This window comes from Anser cygnoides, chromosome Z (assembly GCF_040182565.1).
Source record: "Anser cygnoides isolate HZ-2024a breed goose chromosome Z, Taihu_goose_T2T_genome, whole genome shotgun sequence".
Taxonomy (NCBI): domain Eukaryota; kingdom Metazoa; phylum Chordata; class Aves; order Anseriformes; family Anatidae; genus Anser; species Anser cygnoides.
In genome coordinates this window covers 20,963,785-20,981,013 of record NC_089912.1, presented here as the reverse complement: position 1 = coordinate 20,981,013, position 17,229 = coordinate 20,963,785, and the positions used below count along the sequence as shown (strand labels likewise).

Below are 17,229 nucleotides of genomic sequence, written 5' to 3'. Positions count from 1 at the left end.
GTCTGCTTTGCTTCTTATAAAAGTAAGGATGTTAATAGTCACTGCAATACCTAGTCAAAGATCACACGTTGTGATGCCCTCTTAGACAATGTTTCAAAATACTCCTATAAAGGTCAAAGACGCTACTTCGGGTAAAAATAATAACTGAGTTTCAATATATTGAGAAGGATGATATCAAGGGAACATGGCAATAGCACTGAAGTAGAGTACAGGTATTTCATGGATGAGTGTTGGCAGGACTTTATGGAAACTTTTACTAAATGTGCTACTTTGCCCCAGAAAACAGCCATTTCACCTGCAGCATCAAAGAAAAAATGGTCTCATTTTTTTAATCAGGTGTTGAGGTTTTCATCCTTTTATGTGGCTGACAAGACCAAGATACTACTGAACTTTAAAGCTGCATTAATAGAATCACAGAATCATGGAATGATGCCACCACCCCCATCTACTCGATGGAGAATACTAGATGGTGGGTCTTGAGCACTTCCAGGGATGGGGTATCCAGAATGTATCTGGGCAACTTGGTCCAGTGCCTGACCACCCTCAGAGTAAATAATTTCTTCCAAGCATCTATTCTAAATCTCTCCTCTTTTAATTTAAAGCCATTCCCCCTTGTCCTATCATCACACTCCCTGACAAAGAGTCCCTCCCCAGCTTTCCTGTAGGCCCCCTTTATGTACTGGAAGGCCACTATAAGGTCTCCCTGCAGCCTTCTCTTCTCCACGTTGATAAAGCCTCAGAAATTCTGATTCAAATGATTTATTTAGCAAATCTGTGTTCACCAGAACTTGCTAAAACCAACTCCCTGTCTTCTCTGTGGTCTAAGATTTGAAATAGTAATGTGAACAAGGAAGAGCACAGGAGAATGAGAATGATGCTTTCATTTACAATAATTAACACTTCAAATCAAAAACTTTTAAGCAATGTTGTAATTTTTTGGTGGATAAAGTGAATTATTTTGTGACTCTTAGAATTGACTTAACGTGACTAAGGTTTGTGTAGGGTTTCTGATAGTTGTGTAGGGAAAGCCTCTCTTTCTTACCCTTGCACAGAGGATAAGAAACCAGATCATTTCAGACAGCATTTTCTTTTGGCTATGGCATGTTTTATTTCACTGTTGTTTTCTGTCTCTGGTCTAATTATTTATCTGTTTGCCATCTCTGAAGCCTAGCATATAGCTATTTAAAGAACTGTGAAGTAAAGAAGAAATTATTTGTGTTCCTTTTCTACAACTCTGCCAATGTTACTAAGTAATATGAACTCTTATTTGCTTGCAATAGTTCATTTGTAAAAGAATCACAATTATAAAGATGTGTTGGATGATGGTACTCTGTAAGGATCCTTGACAATCAGATAAGGAGTGAGGGCAAAATAGACCAAAAGGAAATTAAGAAACAACATGTTATTTTCTGTAAGGAAAGCAAACAAACAAAGAAACAAAACAGAACAAACAAACAGACAAAACAAAACAAAACAAAAAACAGCAACATATTTTCAAAGGAGAAGTTGAAGTCTAAAGTAACTCCCCCTGAACTCAGAATAACAATTCTCCTGACACGGTCAATGATACAGAATTTAATTTCTCTCTCTCCCAACACTCTAACATGTAATTATGAACCAGCAATAACACAATTAGCTAATTATCATTTGAAGTCCTCATTTAGTTCTTCTGATACCAAATAGGGTTTCTGCCAAAGAAAACCTTGTTAGTTATTCAAATAGCATTGCATTAGGCATTCAAAGGACTACAAAAACTAAAAACAGCAGACATGTCCCATGAGATTCACAGCTCCTATTGTCAATCCATCCTCTGTCCCATGATCATCACTGTAATTTACAAAAATAAAAGTAGGAAAAAAAATACCAGCCAAATAACAGCTGTTCTAAATTGGCCTAGTTTTTTGCAGTCAAGGAAGAATGATGTTGATTTCCACCCGTGGAGATTCCAGCTCTGATCTTTCATTTTCTTCCTTCCAATAAGTCAATAAGGATCTTAATAGTAGCCAATGATAACACATTGGCTTACACAGTGTTCATATTTTCTTTGTATTTGTCTTTTTAGTATTGTGTACTATATTACAGTTATTTTTCTTTCTTCTCTAGAAGAGTTTCCTTTCTCCTCCTATTTCTTTTGTGTCTTTCCCCTTGAGCTATTATTGTTATTCAAACTGGCAAAGAAACTGGTTCCTAATTTTTCTCCAGAAGAAAACAGATTTATTTGAATCTTTCTTGGCAGCATGTTGCACACCCTTGGGCCACCATGGAAGTACCAGCCTCTGCACTTAGTGACAACTCCCTTTTTCTGGATATTTGTTGTTATTGTGGTGTGCTAGAGTAATGAGGACAACTCCAGAATACTTAGCCTAGAGAGCTTGGAAAAGCAAGATGTGGAATTGTATCTTCTCTCTCTTCTTCCATTCTCTTTGCCATACTAGAACAGTATAAAGGGGCTTGAAACTTGTCAGCTGCCAGGACAGAGTTTCCTAATTTCCAAGGAAGCCTTGCATTAACATCTAGCTGGTGTCTTACATGCAATTTATCACCCTATTGTAAGAAATGGAAGCTGCATAATCAGGCCATGGGATGTGCTAACCTGGCAGATGCTTCCTCCGGAGCTGCTAGCAGCTGGTGTAGTTTAGAAGTGCCTTTTGGTTGCTTTAAACTGTTTGGCAGCTGGCAGTGGACCAGCATGAGGATCAAGCTATTCCGCCCTCCTCCCCACACTTCCCTTTATGTGATTGCCAAGTTGAAATTGAATGCCTCAGAGAATCTACATCAAGAACTTGGAGTTTAACCCAGAAACCTATTGGATCAGATGCTGTATCTGTACTCCAGAATTTGTACAGGGTTAGGCTGTCACCTCCTTCACCCTGTGGGAAATTATTCTGGGATAGATATGGTACATTGCAATAATGAAGCCTGAAGGCTCACAAGCTCATTGGTCATCATAGCCAAATCTCCATCTGCCAAAACAGGCTGTCTCCTGTCCAGTCACAATAATCAAGGCACTTCTGCCAGCTATTGCTTTTTGGATATCTAGTAATGGTGAAGCATGAATCATAGAATCACAGAATGGGCGGGTTGGAAGGGACCTCTGAGGATCACCTGGTCCAAACCCCCTGCCGAGCAGAAGCACCTAGAGCACGTTGTGCAGGATCCATCCAGGTGGGTTTTGAATATCTCCAGAGAAGAAGACTCAACAGCCTCTCTGGGCAACCTGTCCCAGTGCTCTGTCACCCTCACAGTAAAGAAGTGCCCCCTCATATTGAGCCAGAACCTCCTGTGCTCCAGTTTGTGCCCATTGCCTCTTGTACTGTTGCTGGGCACAACTGAAAAGAGATTGGCTCCATCTTTTGATACCCTCCCCTCAGATATTTATACACATTGATGAGGTCTCCCGTCAGCCTCCTCTTTTCCAGTCTAAACAGGCCCAGCTCTCTCAGCCTGTCCTGGTATGACAGGTGCTCCAGTCCTCTAATCATCTTAGTGGCCCTCTGCTGAGCTCGCTCCATGTCCCTCTTGTACTGGGGAGCCCAGAACTGGACACAATACTCCAGGTGTGGCCTCACCAGGGCTGAGCAGAGGGGGAGGATCACCTCCGTTGACCTGCTGGCAACACTTTTCCCAATGCAGCCCAGGAACCCGTCAGCCTTCTTGGCCACAAGAGCATATTGCTGGCTCATGGTCAGCCTGCTGCCCACCAGGTCTCCCAGGTCCCTCTCTGTAGAGCTGCTCTCCAGCAGGTCAGCCCCCAGCCAGCACTGGTGCTTGGGGTTATTCCTCCCGAGGTGCAGAACCCTGCACTTGCCCTTGTTGAACTTCATGAGGTTCCTCTCAGCCCAACCCTCCGGCCTGTCAAGGTCCCTCTGAATGGCAGCACATCCCTCTGGGGTATCAGCCACTCCTCCAAGCTTTGTCTCATGAGCAAACTTGCTGTGGATGCACTCTGTTCCATCGTCCAGGTCTTTGATGAGTAAGTTGAACAACACTGGACCCAGTACTGACCCCTGGGGGACACCACTAGCTGCAGGCCTCCAATTAGACTCTACACCACTAAGTACAACCCTCTGGGCTCTGCCATCCAACCTGTTATCAACCCACCTCACTGCCCACTCATCTAGGCCACACTTCCTGAGCTTGTCTATGAGGATGTTATGGGAGACGGTGTCAAAAGCCTTGCTGAAGTCAAGGTAGACCACATCCACCACTCTCCCCTCATCCACCCAGCTAGTCTTCTCAACACAGAACGATACCACATTGGTTAAGCATGATTTTCCCTTGGTAAATCCATGCTGACTGTTCCTGACCATCTTATCCTCCACATGCTTGGACATGACCTCCAGGATGAGCTGTTCCATCACCTTTCCAGGGATGGAGGTGAGGCTGACTGGCCTGTAGATTCCAGGTGCTTGAAAAGGCCAAATTCACAAGTGGATCTAAGAGTCTGAGGTCACTTATTTCATTTGAGGATGATGTTAGCAAAAGCAAGTGTAAGCAATAGTTCAACACCGGAGAGATCATGAAGGTAATTATGAACCAGCTAGGAAAGGATTTGTAAATTTTAAGGATAACCTAGACAAAGCAAGAGTAATTCTGATCTGACATTGACAGGTACCAGAACCCTACATCTCCCTTTGAAGCCACCTCAGTTAAGGAAGGCAGGGGAGCTTGAAGTCTCAGTGCCTCTCAAGATTAATCACCCCAACTTCACAAAATTTTTCTAAAAGTATTTTGGAACATGTAAGTGGGTAGAAACCTGAAAACAGAAAATGAAGTCACAATAAATCTAGAAAAATAGGAAACACTGTAACAAACATCCAGAAAAGGGTTTATATAGGGTCTAGGGTGTCTGGATGACAACTTGATTATGAGATGTAAGAAGACTGTGAATACTGCCAGCAGATCCAGAGAAAATGGGTCAGACCAGTGTTAACTGCAAGAGAAATACCTTAAAGAAATTTCAGACCACATGGGTATAAAATGTATTGTTCCTTAATTGGTGAGAACAGGGAGTAGTGCCCAAGCAGGTGCCCAAGTGACACTGATAAGGTAAAGGAATTCTTCAATGTATTCTTTTCATTAGTCTTTTATATGAAAGTCCAGTGTTGTTGCCAGGGTCAACTCATTGTTAGCCATCTATTCTGACACTGCGTATAAATAGGATACGTCCCTGGACTGCTGGGATAGCTTTTCAACGCCTTATTGACTTAAAGGAAACAGTAAAACATTTCATGTAGTTGAATATGAAGTAATTCTGACACAACACCCAGATGCATATCTCTGTCATTGTTATTTGCCTTGCCAAGTGTTCTTTCAGTCAGCTGCTACTTTGGATGGAATATCCCTGACTTGAGGTATCTATCCCTTTCATCTTTATTTCAATCTAATTGCAGAGTGGATTTGAGCTAAATGTACTAGGGATACACAGAACATTTGGTGAACAAGTTGATGTGCAATGAATTTAATTCCTGACCTGCTATTTCAGCTATTACATCAGCAATAAATAATAAATTTCTCACGTTTTAAGTATATGTGTCCTTTGGAGAGCACTATCCTTTTTCACCATTTCTCTCTGAGTCAGAGACAAACTAAATTTCCAAAATAATCAGCCATGAATACTGAAAGTATTATACATAAAGTGAACTTCAAGATACAGAGAAAAAATATCCCATAGATGGGGATTTATGGCCAGAGTTATGGTTGGCTACAGAAACCCTACTACATTTAAGATTTCAAGGAAAGAGTAAGTGTGCTAAATGTAATATTACGTATGTTCGAGTTCTCTTCATCTGAAGTTAATGGATTTCATTTCCCTGTTTCTGAGTATTTTTGGGCTTGAAGATGATGGAAGACTTTGACAGCAAAGAGTAAGATTAGTTTTTTTTCTATTTGTTGCGAATGAGACATAGTAATGCAGTTCCATTTTCAGTAATGTATGGATCAATTCAACCTCTCAAGGACAACCCATCATTAATTTGGAGTTGTTCTGGCACACCTCTTCAGAGTAAACTATGTATTGTCACTACATCCCTTGGTTCTGGTAAAGAGAAGTGGATCAACTTATTGAAACAATCTTTTTCAGTGTGCTGCCTCTCTTTTTGAAAAAAAAAATATATATATATGTACAGGGTTCAAAGTGTGTTGCAAAAGTGTTGCAAGCTCCCATGTAGAGAGTAATTTTATCTCTACCAAAAAGAAAAAGGACAAACCTCCCCTGGCTTCACTAGGGTCAGGATTTTACTTGAAATACACCACACTTCCATACCATAGTAGTCAACGGATTTGCTACTTGACCTATGTTTTCCTTCTGCATATTCAGTGAGGTAGACCCTTAGAGCTCAAACCTTTTTGAGAGATTCAGAGAGTGCAACAACTGCTAATATAAGAAGTTTGTATTTATTTGATGTAATTCTATACTGTTGTAATTAAACTGTTCTTACAGTTTAAAATAGGAAGAAAAGAACAGGTTCATAGGGACAGGGTTGGATTGCAAATTAGCCCTGAAGTATCAAATCCCTCTGTTCTGCTGGAAAAAAAAAAAAAAAAAAAAAAAAAAAAAAGCTTTAAAAACAGGTCTTAGTGCTTTCTTTTAGGGTGTAACTTAGGCCAAAGCTCTCATTTCATATTTTTACTTTTAGATAGAACATTATGTGGTTACACAAAAATACAGATACTTGATAGAAATAGACATTTATTCCATCAAGCTGTTTTCTTAATTCCAAGCAATATGTCCACCACCACTCTATTGTTTTTTTTCACATGCTTTTGATGTTATTGCCCATTTTCAATGTACATATTGCAACCTAAGAACTCACACAACTAGGTTATAGATATCTCTGTTGCTTGTTTAGCCAAAGCACATTTTTTAAAGCATGTACACTTGTGAAGTCTAGGAGAGAGAAAAGAAGAGGTGGGTGTTGTTCAGAGAGATTAACGTTTGGAGAAATAATGACAGACTTTTAGCTACAGAAGTGTTAGGGAGCACTGCCATGGTAATAGTATAAGCTGTGCTAACAGAGTCTTTAATAGGATCAAGCTGGATAAAACTTTCCCCTAACGCATGAAAGAACACCTTTATAAGTAGTGTTTTTGTCAGCTATGATCCTGGAAGTCTAATTCATGAAAAGTTTATCATATGAGATTTTCACTAGAGGAGACTAGCACAGTCTGAAAACTAGGGCAGGAGTTAGATTTATCAGCTCATGATTCATCATGCAAATAAATTTATCTTTTTTCTTTAAATAAAATTTTGTGGTAAATAAAGGAAAAATATCACATAAATCTTTCATCTTGCTTCAATAAATTATGTACATGTGGAGATCAAATTCAAGTGCTTGTACTGTATGGTCACCTGAAATACTTGAAGACCCTACTGGTTGTGTGCATTGCACAAATTGCTACTTGGGAAGATGAGACAAAGCAAAAGGAATACAACTACCTCCTCCCAACTTTCACCTCCTGAAACATCGATAGTCTGCAGCGCATTGAGGTGCTGAAAGCACAGCAGAATTTACAAACTCCTTGGGGCACTCCAACAACCACAACAAAATGGTGTGTCTTTGGAAAACAACAATACAGTGATGGAAAGTTCACCTATCCTTCATGATCACCTTTTCTGAAGGTAAGGATGAAAAGCACGCACTTAAAATATCCAGTAAAGCTATCCAAAAAAAACAGTTACTCATTGTATCTTTTGCTATATTCTCAATTAAATTGGTTTCAAAATAAGATTCATGAAGTGTGAAGTCACATCTGGGTTATTAAAGACTAGAGAAGAAGAGCTCTGTATTCATGAGATGGTACAGAAGAATAAAGGGATGACAGCCAAAATAAGCAGAACACAGGAAAAATAGAAAATAAAATAAAGGCAAGATACCAAATAAGAAATGTATTGCAGAAAAACTCAGACCAAATAAAAATACCCACTTTGCTATCTGTGCACTTACCTTTGGCATATAAGTCTAGATGGAGGCATGGAAATTTAATAGGTACGTATATTTTCTGTTTCTGTCACCCACTTTTTTTTTTTTTTTTAATGTCTGGAACTGGAATGAGTAAATGACATAGACAAATGTCAGCGACATAGACAGTGGTATCGAGTGCACCCTCAGCAAGTTTGCAGATGACACCAAGCTGAGTGGTGCAGCCAATACACCAGAAGGAAGGGATGCCATCCAAAGGGACGTAGACAAGCTGGACAAGTTGGCCCATGTTGAACCTAATGAGGTTCAACAAGTTCAACTGCAAGGTGCTGCACCTGGATCAGGGCAATCCCAGACACAAGCACAGACTGGGAGAAGAACTCACTGAGAGCAGCTCTGCAGAGAGAAAATTGGGGGTTCTGGTGGACAAAAAGCTCAACAAGAGCCAAAAAAAAAAAAAAAAAAAAAAAAAAAGTCTTGATCTGACTTGTAAATCTGCTTTTTTTTTTTATCAGTAGCAACAAAATCAGTTACTAATTTATTCATAGAAGAGAGAAATCCTGGTTTTGCTCTGTAAACATTGTTTCAAGAGCTAGGGCTCTGGGTATAGGTGATAGCTATATTTCAGATTCACTCAAGCAAGTACATCTAGCAGACTGTGAAGACAAAGGCCTCTGTTTTCCACTGACTAGTCTGGCAAAGTCTTTTGGCATGCCATGGAGAAAGCAATCAGTGTCTGGACTTTCCTTATCCCTGCAAATGTGATAGGTCTTTCCACCAAGACTGATCTTGTACAGCAAGATGGTGCCTGTAAGCTATTACTGATCCTGTTTAAGGTCACCTTCTTCAACTCCTGCTTTATCTGCAGAACCCACTGTTACAAACCAGATAATCCCTGCCAGGAAAAGTACCATATAAAAAACAACTGACCAGCATAAGCATCAGCTTGGATCAGACAGAGCCCAGTATGCTTCGGTACCATGGATTCTGAAGTAAAGGAAATGTTCAGATTCAGACCGTGTGCAGAAGAAAACATGCTTTGTTCGAATTCCTGAGAGAAGGGGAGGCAGGGGAAAACCATGACCCTCTGCTTTGCCTGCTTTCGTACAACCGAAATTCAATCTATAAGAAGGAATGAAATAGTCAGCATTTCAGGAGCTTACCAAATAAATTACTAGTGCCACGTCTATTTGTAATTATAGGTCAGTTCTTAATACTGTTGTAAACCACACATTCCAGGGCTTTGCAAGCACTTAAAAGCATATTTTACTCTCTTTGGATAAAGGAAGCTGCCATTGGCAACAATAAAAGAAACGCGGGTTAAGTCCCTTAGTTCTTACTATGAAATGGTGATTTTCACTGCTTTAAGCAGCTCCCCCAGCACACAAGCTGTGTGCACTCACATACCACCCAAATCTAAGCTATTTCTTGTGACAGTTTCAGCCATGTTATGGAAAAATTCAGTGACATACTATGCAACAGCAGCACACTGGCAGCTCTCTCATGGTATCATGTCTGGAGAGTCTGATAGTAGTATCAGAGGCAATGTCTCGTAAAAGACACTCACTGTAATGGCTCCACAGATCCAGAAGAGCCGCAGGCAGGATACGGTGTCAGTAGCAGGGGCTTTGCTTCATATAACTGATCCTTTTGGATTTTGGAAGTGGTATAATTACAATACGAGTGGGGTTTTTGGTTCCTTTTGTTTGTTTGCTTTACTGTAGAGACCATGTTTGAAAGAAAGGTAAAACTATAAAGTTAATTGTCTCATTTAAATACACACACACAATCATATCCATAATTCATCTGGCTCTGGCTAAGTATTTGAGTATACATGCTGTATTAAACTACACACTAGCTGAGATACCTTTAATACCAGTTATTATGGTTCTCGCAAGTGGGATTTCTGCAGTACCTGGTTATGTCAGGATACCTTAAAGCAGCATTTACGTCCTTTCTATGGTAGTCGCTCCATTATTATATTGTTATTACTTGCCATGTTGCAGTGCCTCCAGCCCAGCAGAGACCAGAAATACCTCTGCACAGCTACCACAGGGACAGTGATCCACACGAGTCAGTGTGGAAGGGTGAGGGGCAGCAGAGAAGGTGGGTGGGGTGGGAAGCACACAGCAATAGCAGCGACTTCCTGCAGGTGCACCAAGGCTGTCCTTCACCCCAAGCTCTCCTGCCCCCTGAAACCAGAAAGAAGAGGCCACAGAGAGCTTGTTCGGGGCTTCTCTGGCTCCATCTTCGGTAATGTGTTGATAGAAAGAGCAGATCATAGGTTTTCAACTACTTTTGATATCAAGCAGAATCAGAAGGAAACAACAAAACCCAGAATACTTCCCCATCCTTTATTCTCGCCCCCTTTCCAAGGATCATTGTGCCTTTCCAGAGTCCTGTGTGGGCAGGTGGACTGGCTGCTGGTGTAACTGCCAATAGACCAAATTGTGGAGATTTGGTCAGTGGCTGCAGTGTCACAATTTAAACTGGGTAGCACTTCCAAGGTGAATAGTACCGTCCTTGTCCCTCAAACATGACATGTCATCCTGAAATGATTGACAAGTCCGTCTTGACACTACTGAGGTGGGGAATGGATTTGCAGTTGGGCCTTCCAGCTCAGAAAGGATTAGCCAGACAAGGAGGTTCATCTACTAAGAGAGAGGATTCACATTGTATGAAGTGCTCCCTTCACAAAGGAGGTTGCAAAGCTGTTTGTGTTGATGGGTACCTTGACAGTCCCTTGAGAGGAAGCACCTTTGTCTTCCAACAGCTCTTCAGTGCTTTATATCAGCTGGAAGTCTTGTAAGGAAGGATTGAGCCTGGAGCTGCTGTATCTTGGTGGATTTTCTGATAACTGAGCTGTCATACAAAAAAAAAAAAAAAAAAGATTCTGTTAATTAATCTGCCATATCTTTGCTTATTTTGTTGTTATTTTTTGAAAATGCTCTGAAACAGAAATCCATTGTTTCTGACAATTATGGGTTTTTGTTGTTGCTGCCGTTTCTTTGTTTTTAATCACAAAACAGACCCCGAAATACTAAGCACTGTGTAGGAGGTGTTTTTGGTTTGGTTTGATTTTCAAGAAAGCTCAAAATTTATTTGTCTTTTTTGGTTCATCTATTTTACATCCCTCCAGGCCATGGTAATATTAAGTCTTGACTGATCATTCTGAACTACAAGAGGCCAGGCTACAGCAAGCTGCAGTAGCTTTAGAGCTGGTCTGTATTGGGACAGACACAAAGGAGCTGTAGAACAGGTCTTACTGTCCCATTTTATTGTTTTATGTAGTAAGCCTGGTTCTGCTCACACGAAAATGCCATTGTAATGCCAGAGGAAAACACTACTTGGAGCAAAGGTAAGAGCGTGTATCTTGCAGCTTAAATGAGAGTCACATGGTCATAATATAAAATTCTCATACAGCAAACTTGGAAATGGTTTCCAAATGCAGAAAAAAAAAAAAAAAGAAAAAAAAAAAAGAAAAAAGAAAAAATAAAAGAAAAAAAAAAGGATTTCTTTTTGTGAATTATTTTCCAAATAATTCTTATTGAAAATTTGCAAAATGCAGAAACCAGTCACAATTACAAAACTTCTTATTCCTTTACCACAGACAGAATGTTTCAGATATGACAGACTACTGTAGGTGCACAATGCTACATAAAGAGAAAAGGGATGCTATGACTTACATTGTGCTAACATTTGGGTTTGGGTTGGTGTCTGAACACAGAGTGAGCTGCAGAACTGAGGTCTTCATGGGCATAAATTCAAATCAGGAGAGAGGGATAGTTAAAGAGTCAGGATGGCTAAACAGTGAAATCAGGTACTTTCCTTAAAATATTTGTATTTTTATTTTTGTTGATGTTGCTTCTTTGAATTAAATGATGTTTGGTTTGCCCACTTCACTGAAAAGGAGGACCAGTGCCATTATCCTTTGGAAACGAGTACGTTTTGGATAAACACTCTAAGGCAGCATAAACACTGCATGAGCATTCAAGGAAAACAAGTCTCATTGTTTTCAAAGTTTCTATATGTGCTGGTAGATTAGGAATACGAGAAAGCCTAATATAAATTATGAAATCAGAACTGTATTTTACAGGCTGGCATGAGTCACACAGGGCACCAGCATTGTGGGAGAACTCTGAGATAAACTTTTACCAACCCTTTTCTTGTTTTGCTTTTTGCAAATGATCTTCCTGAAGATCCTCATTGTCCCCAAAAAAAACTGTTTTAAAAGAGACCAGTATTTTATTTCACATAGCATTTACTCTTCTGTTTGTGTTTTATTACAAAGAACTTTTCAGATTATGGCTGTGCAGCATCACCAGTTTTTTTCTATTCCTCTGCAGTGAAGGAGAGAAAACTAAGACACATTAAATATGTTAAGCAATAAAGAGAAGAAAGGAAGATTGATCAAAGGTACTGAAAAATCTCCTGCATGTAGTGCCAGAGAATAATTAGTATAACTCATATTCTTCTAACAAAGAAAAGGGCATGAAATTCTGATTTGATTTGGAAAGAATAGGTGAACTGATGCTATTAGGGCTTGGATTTATGGCTTAAAGGAATGAAGTACTCACCAAGGCAAGAACTTTTGCATCAAACCATCCTTCAAACTAAGTGAAACTGTCTTTTAGAGGTAAGACAATTACAGCAATATCTAAAAGGCCAGTTGAAATTATATGGCAGGAAATATGGACCCACTGGAAATAGGAGAATTTGAGCCTTCAGAAATACCCAGATTTAGTGTTGTTTTGCAGATCTAAAGAGTTGCTTCACTTAAGCATTTATTGCTAGCACTTCATAACTTTTTTTGTGATGAGCCAAGATTGTGTTGCAACTCCATGCCACAGAAAAAAATAATTACTACTTCCCTGCTAGAAACACAGAATATTATTTTAATGCTCACAGAATAATGAGCTAATACAGAACAACTCAGCTACTCAGGTAGAGAACCATGCCTCAGGTAAATGCCCCTGTATCTTTTTGCTGTAAAAAAAATAAAAAATAAAATAAAAAATAAAAAGCAACAAACAGTGGTAATATCTTTATTGGCTTCTATGGACAGGAATTTAGCTTTCTTTTTTTTTTTTCTTTTTCCTACAAAAGTTGCCTTACACAAAGGCACAACAGATACAAAGATAAAACCCAAGGTCCTAAAGAATGGAAAAGGTCATTTCAAAGGCTCCAGAAAGTGGCTGGGCTTCAGTTTGTTATGCTTTGTGACTAACAACAGCAGCACTGTAAACTGAACGTCTGCAATCCCCTCGTTAACGCACAAGCCTGAGCCAGTGAAGTAACATTGCTGGGAAGGCCAAGCAGCACTACCTTACTTGGAAAGGGGAGGACCACGCTCCAGTGATGTTACAGGGCACACTGGTGGCAGAGCAGACCCTCCAGGAGTGCTCCAAACAACCAAAACAGTCTTGAGAAAAACAGCCTTTATTTTCAAACTACAGTATCCCTCCCTAGCAACAGCATGTATTTAATGCTCAACAAGAGCAAGCATAAAATGGAGTTTGTATTGTAAAAAGTAATCCACTAGGGAATGATAATCTTTTGGCTACTGATACCTTGCAGCTTGCCAGGTTCACCCAGTCCTTGTTTTTGATAAAATCCATTCTTGTGGTATTTCCTGCCATGATGTATCAGCTTTTAAAGAATGACACATTTGTGTTGCACCCATAATTGTGAGCACATTTCATGCTTCACGAAGAGGTAGTAAATCTAGTATATAATAAACAACCTTAGAGGTGCTGAAACAAAAGCCTGCCACATGTATTTCACCTCCTTAGTTCATTTGTAAGGTAATCTTTCCCTTCTTTGCCTAACAGAGACATCTAAACAAGCACACAGAGACAAACATACAAAGTAGTGATGTGGATTTAGCTTGTTTACAGGGGTGTATCTGTTAAGTCTGCAAACTGGGTGATATTGACTTGCTTTTAGTAATAAATGATTAATAAAAATACATATTTTATGGAAAAAATCTACAACTGCAAAGAAAAGATATTTCTTAGACACCAGAGAGACAAGAGTAAATAAAAAGTGCTGTGTAATAGTAAGTATTTCATCTGATTTTTCTGCATATCCTGCAGATTTTAAATTGATTAGTGCAGCATAGTACCTGCACTTTGTTAATTACTATTTTTCCTAGAACATTTCACAGATACATAGACTGGAGATCTTGTAGTATGGACAAAGATGAATGCAAGTGTTTGCTGAAATCTAATCGGTAATTCAGTATTCTTAATTTTTAGTCTGCTTACCAAAGTGTTTAACTGGTGAATACCTATAAGACCCTAACGTCGCCCACTATGTCTGTGGACATGTTCTTTGTTCAGGACCTCTTCCAATGGAGTTAGTCAGAAGTTGTTGTCGCTACATTAGTGGACAGGATTTGTTCTCAGAAGGAATTTTCCAGTGCTTAGGTCACATACAGACAGCATTCTTGTGGAAGAAGAAGATGAATTTTACTTTTAACTATGTATTAATTCTCTTTTGGAACCACTTTCAAATTTTATAGCCCTCTCTTTCATCTTCAGGTTAGAAACCTGACCTGAAGGCTCGGTTCCAGTGCTAGGTCATGACAGGAGCGCGAGGAGAGCGTCTCACTGCTGGAGGCAGAGCCCAGCTGATGCTTGTGTTGAGAGAAAACCCAACTGAAGCTGACACACTTCACGGCTTTAGCATCAGGGCAAAGCTGTCACAGCCAGTCGAGGTGGGTATTACTTCTACAGATGCCTGGTGGGTAAGAAAAATGTCATCTCCCTGGAGGGGACCCTGGCTTGGAGACAGGAGCCAATCATTGCCCCACTTAAAACTGGTGACAGCTTTCAGAAGTTAGGCTGGTTAATGCACTCCTGCCTCCGACAGCTGCAGCTGCTCTTCCTGGCACCCTTGGACAGTGGAGAGGAGGGGAATAAATAATGGCCAGATAATAAATAATGGCTAGAGGTTTCCTTCTCCAAAGCCAGGTTCGGGTTCTGCCCACCTTCTGTTTAAGTTTGCACCTGTACTCTGGCAAGCAGCATCTGTGGGGCACTGCACTAGCCCTGCCTGTCTTCTAGCACATCATGGGAACCATGTCCTCAGTAAGGAAATCGGGCAGAGACTGAGAAAACCACCTCTTAACTTTAAATGTACCTCTCGCCGCCCTTTAAAATAATGCTCATTGTAGGATTCACCATAGGTGTTGAGGTGGATTGTATGGCCAGGATAAAAGCAAACCATCACAAAGCTTCAGTACACTGCAAACATTTTCTTCTCTTTAGCATTACTGCACAGGATGTGCCATGTTTCCAGCAGTAACTGGGAACTCATAGAAGAAAATATCAGGTGCACACAGGAAACAGTGGAAATACGGTCATCTTTGATTCTGTCCAGTTGCTACAGGGGGAGGTATTTCTTTAAGTGAACCATGTGTGATTTTGTACTGGCTTACATCAAACTGCAGTATGTCACATCTGATATTTACAGTAGTTTATGTACTGAAAAAGGATGAGGTGAATTCAGGGTCAGGAGGATACTGTAAAAGCTATTCCTGCTGTTCTCCCTAATCCCACATGCATGTGTGGGGAATAGTCCAATTTCTTTTTACACTTGCGAATACTGTTACTGGGTCATAACTAAATCGGTGCTGAGCACCTGCAGACATCTGCAGGTGCCAAACAGCTTCCCCCAGCCTATTTCTGCTCCACATTAATTAGATGAGCTGAAACCCTAGAACCAAACGTTCCTTCCCAGCCCCAGATCTCGCAACGCTCCAGTCTGGACTTGAACTCATGTCTGTGGCTCATCTCTGATTTTGGCCATTAACTTCTTCCTCATTACAGAACAGTTCATAGAGTCTGGGACATTTGCAGATCTACTAAGTCAGATGTTTGGGGAGAATAAACACGTGATATGAGATTGCACCACCTGCACAGGAAAGGCAGCCTGATGGTTATTTAATTGACCATTATCCCAAAGGTGGCTGTGGTCTTCAGCTTCTGACAGAACACATGGCTACAGCCAAAGTCTACTCTCAGTTACACAAATTTAAATAAAAAATTAATTTCAGCACGTTGTCTGATGTAAATGAGACCAAGGCTTAGGCTTCGGTCTCTTTCTTTCTTTTATTTTATTTTTTTTATTTTTTTTTCCTTTTGCAAATATGATATTCCACCAAGTTTCTGGTCCTCAAAAATTCCAAGTCTGTGGTAGAGCGTACACAATGCTTATACAGAAACTTTCCCCGTCAAGATTTGGCAATGTTTAAAATATGTCAGCTGACACTTAAAGCAAGCTAACAGGGACATGGTCAGATAGATAGATAATAAATGAAAATAGGAGGGAGGAAAGTAGAAGAGGGAGGAAAGCCATAAAAGGAGCTCAAAGAATGTAAGAGGAGATAAAATCAATGCATGCTAGAATCCAAAAGGCTCACCTCCTTGCCTGTATTACTAGTATTTTTATTTATTTATTTATTTATTTGCCCAATAAACAACCTCTTTTTTTAAACAAATGTGGCTGTGCCAGGCGCCAAGAAATTTCAGCCTTATGACTGTACTCTGATGAGCGTGACTTGCATTTCCTCTTGTTAGGAAGAGCAACTGGTGGACTCTGTGGTTCTGTGATACATTTCAAAACTCGGGAAGCCGAATCTCTCCTGGAGATGTTCATCTGGTCCCTTACGACTGCTCGCTGCACAATCCCTCAAGCGTGGGAACAGCGCCAGGGCTGTGGCAGGGGACGGATGCCTCTGAGGGCTGCCCAGGGGCTCCATACACAATAGCAGCCGTCGCTGCCGCTGTGAACATGGCCCCGGGCTTTGGGGAGCCAGGCTGCGGGGCGGCGTTCGCCGTTCTGGGCATGGGAAGCTGCCGCGAGGAGAGCAAGCCCCTCCGCGCAGCCTGTGGGTGGTACGCAGCAGGGAGGAGTGATGTGGGAAAGCGCTGGAAGCTGCTGACAGTTCCCATACCCCGCCCGGCGCCCCCCAAACGTGCTCTTTCTGCCACCCCCTCTTCACCCGGGCTGGAACAAGTGTTCGCGGTGCTGCACCGTCACCGAAGCGGGGCTCCTGGAACTGAGGGCCCGCGTGGCACAGGAGAGCTGGGCTAAGGGACGTGTCTGTGCCCTGTGCTTACTGGGTGGCCTCGAATCTGGGTGGTTTTCATCAAACCCAGATGGTGATGTTGGGCCAGAGTCCTGATGATTTTCTTCCACGTTGGGGCCGTGTCTGAAGGCCGAGCCCTGAGGCCAGGGAGTCACAGACCATGAGCAGCACCATGACGCAGTGCTGGCAGGAGAGTTTGGCTTGTCAGACTGT

At 41.0% G+C, this 17,229-nt stretch overlaps 1 long non-coding RNA gene across 1 annotated transcript; it reads left to right on the top strand.

The window, feature by feature from the left end:
- Window positions 1–11,404: 11,404 nt before the first annotated feature.
- On the top strand, window positions 11,405–15,959 carry LOC136788997 (uncharacterized). The gene is made up of 3 exons (XR_010827677.1): window positions 11,405–12,338; window positions 14,465–14,640; window positions 15,755–15,959. It is a non-coding gene; the product is annotated as an uncharacterized lncRNA (long non-coding RNA).
- The last annotated feature ends 1,270 nt before the right edge of the window (window positions 15,960–17,229 follow it).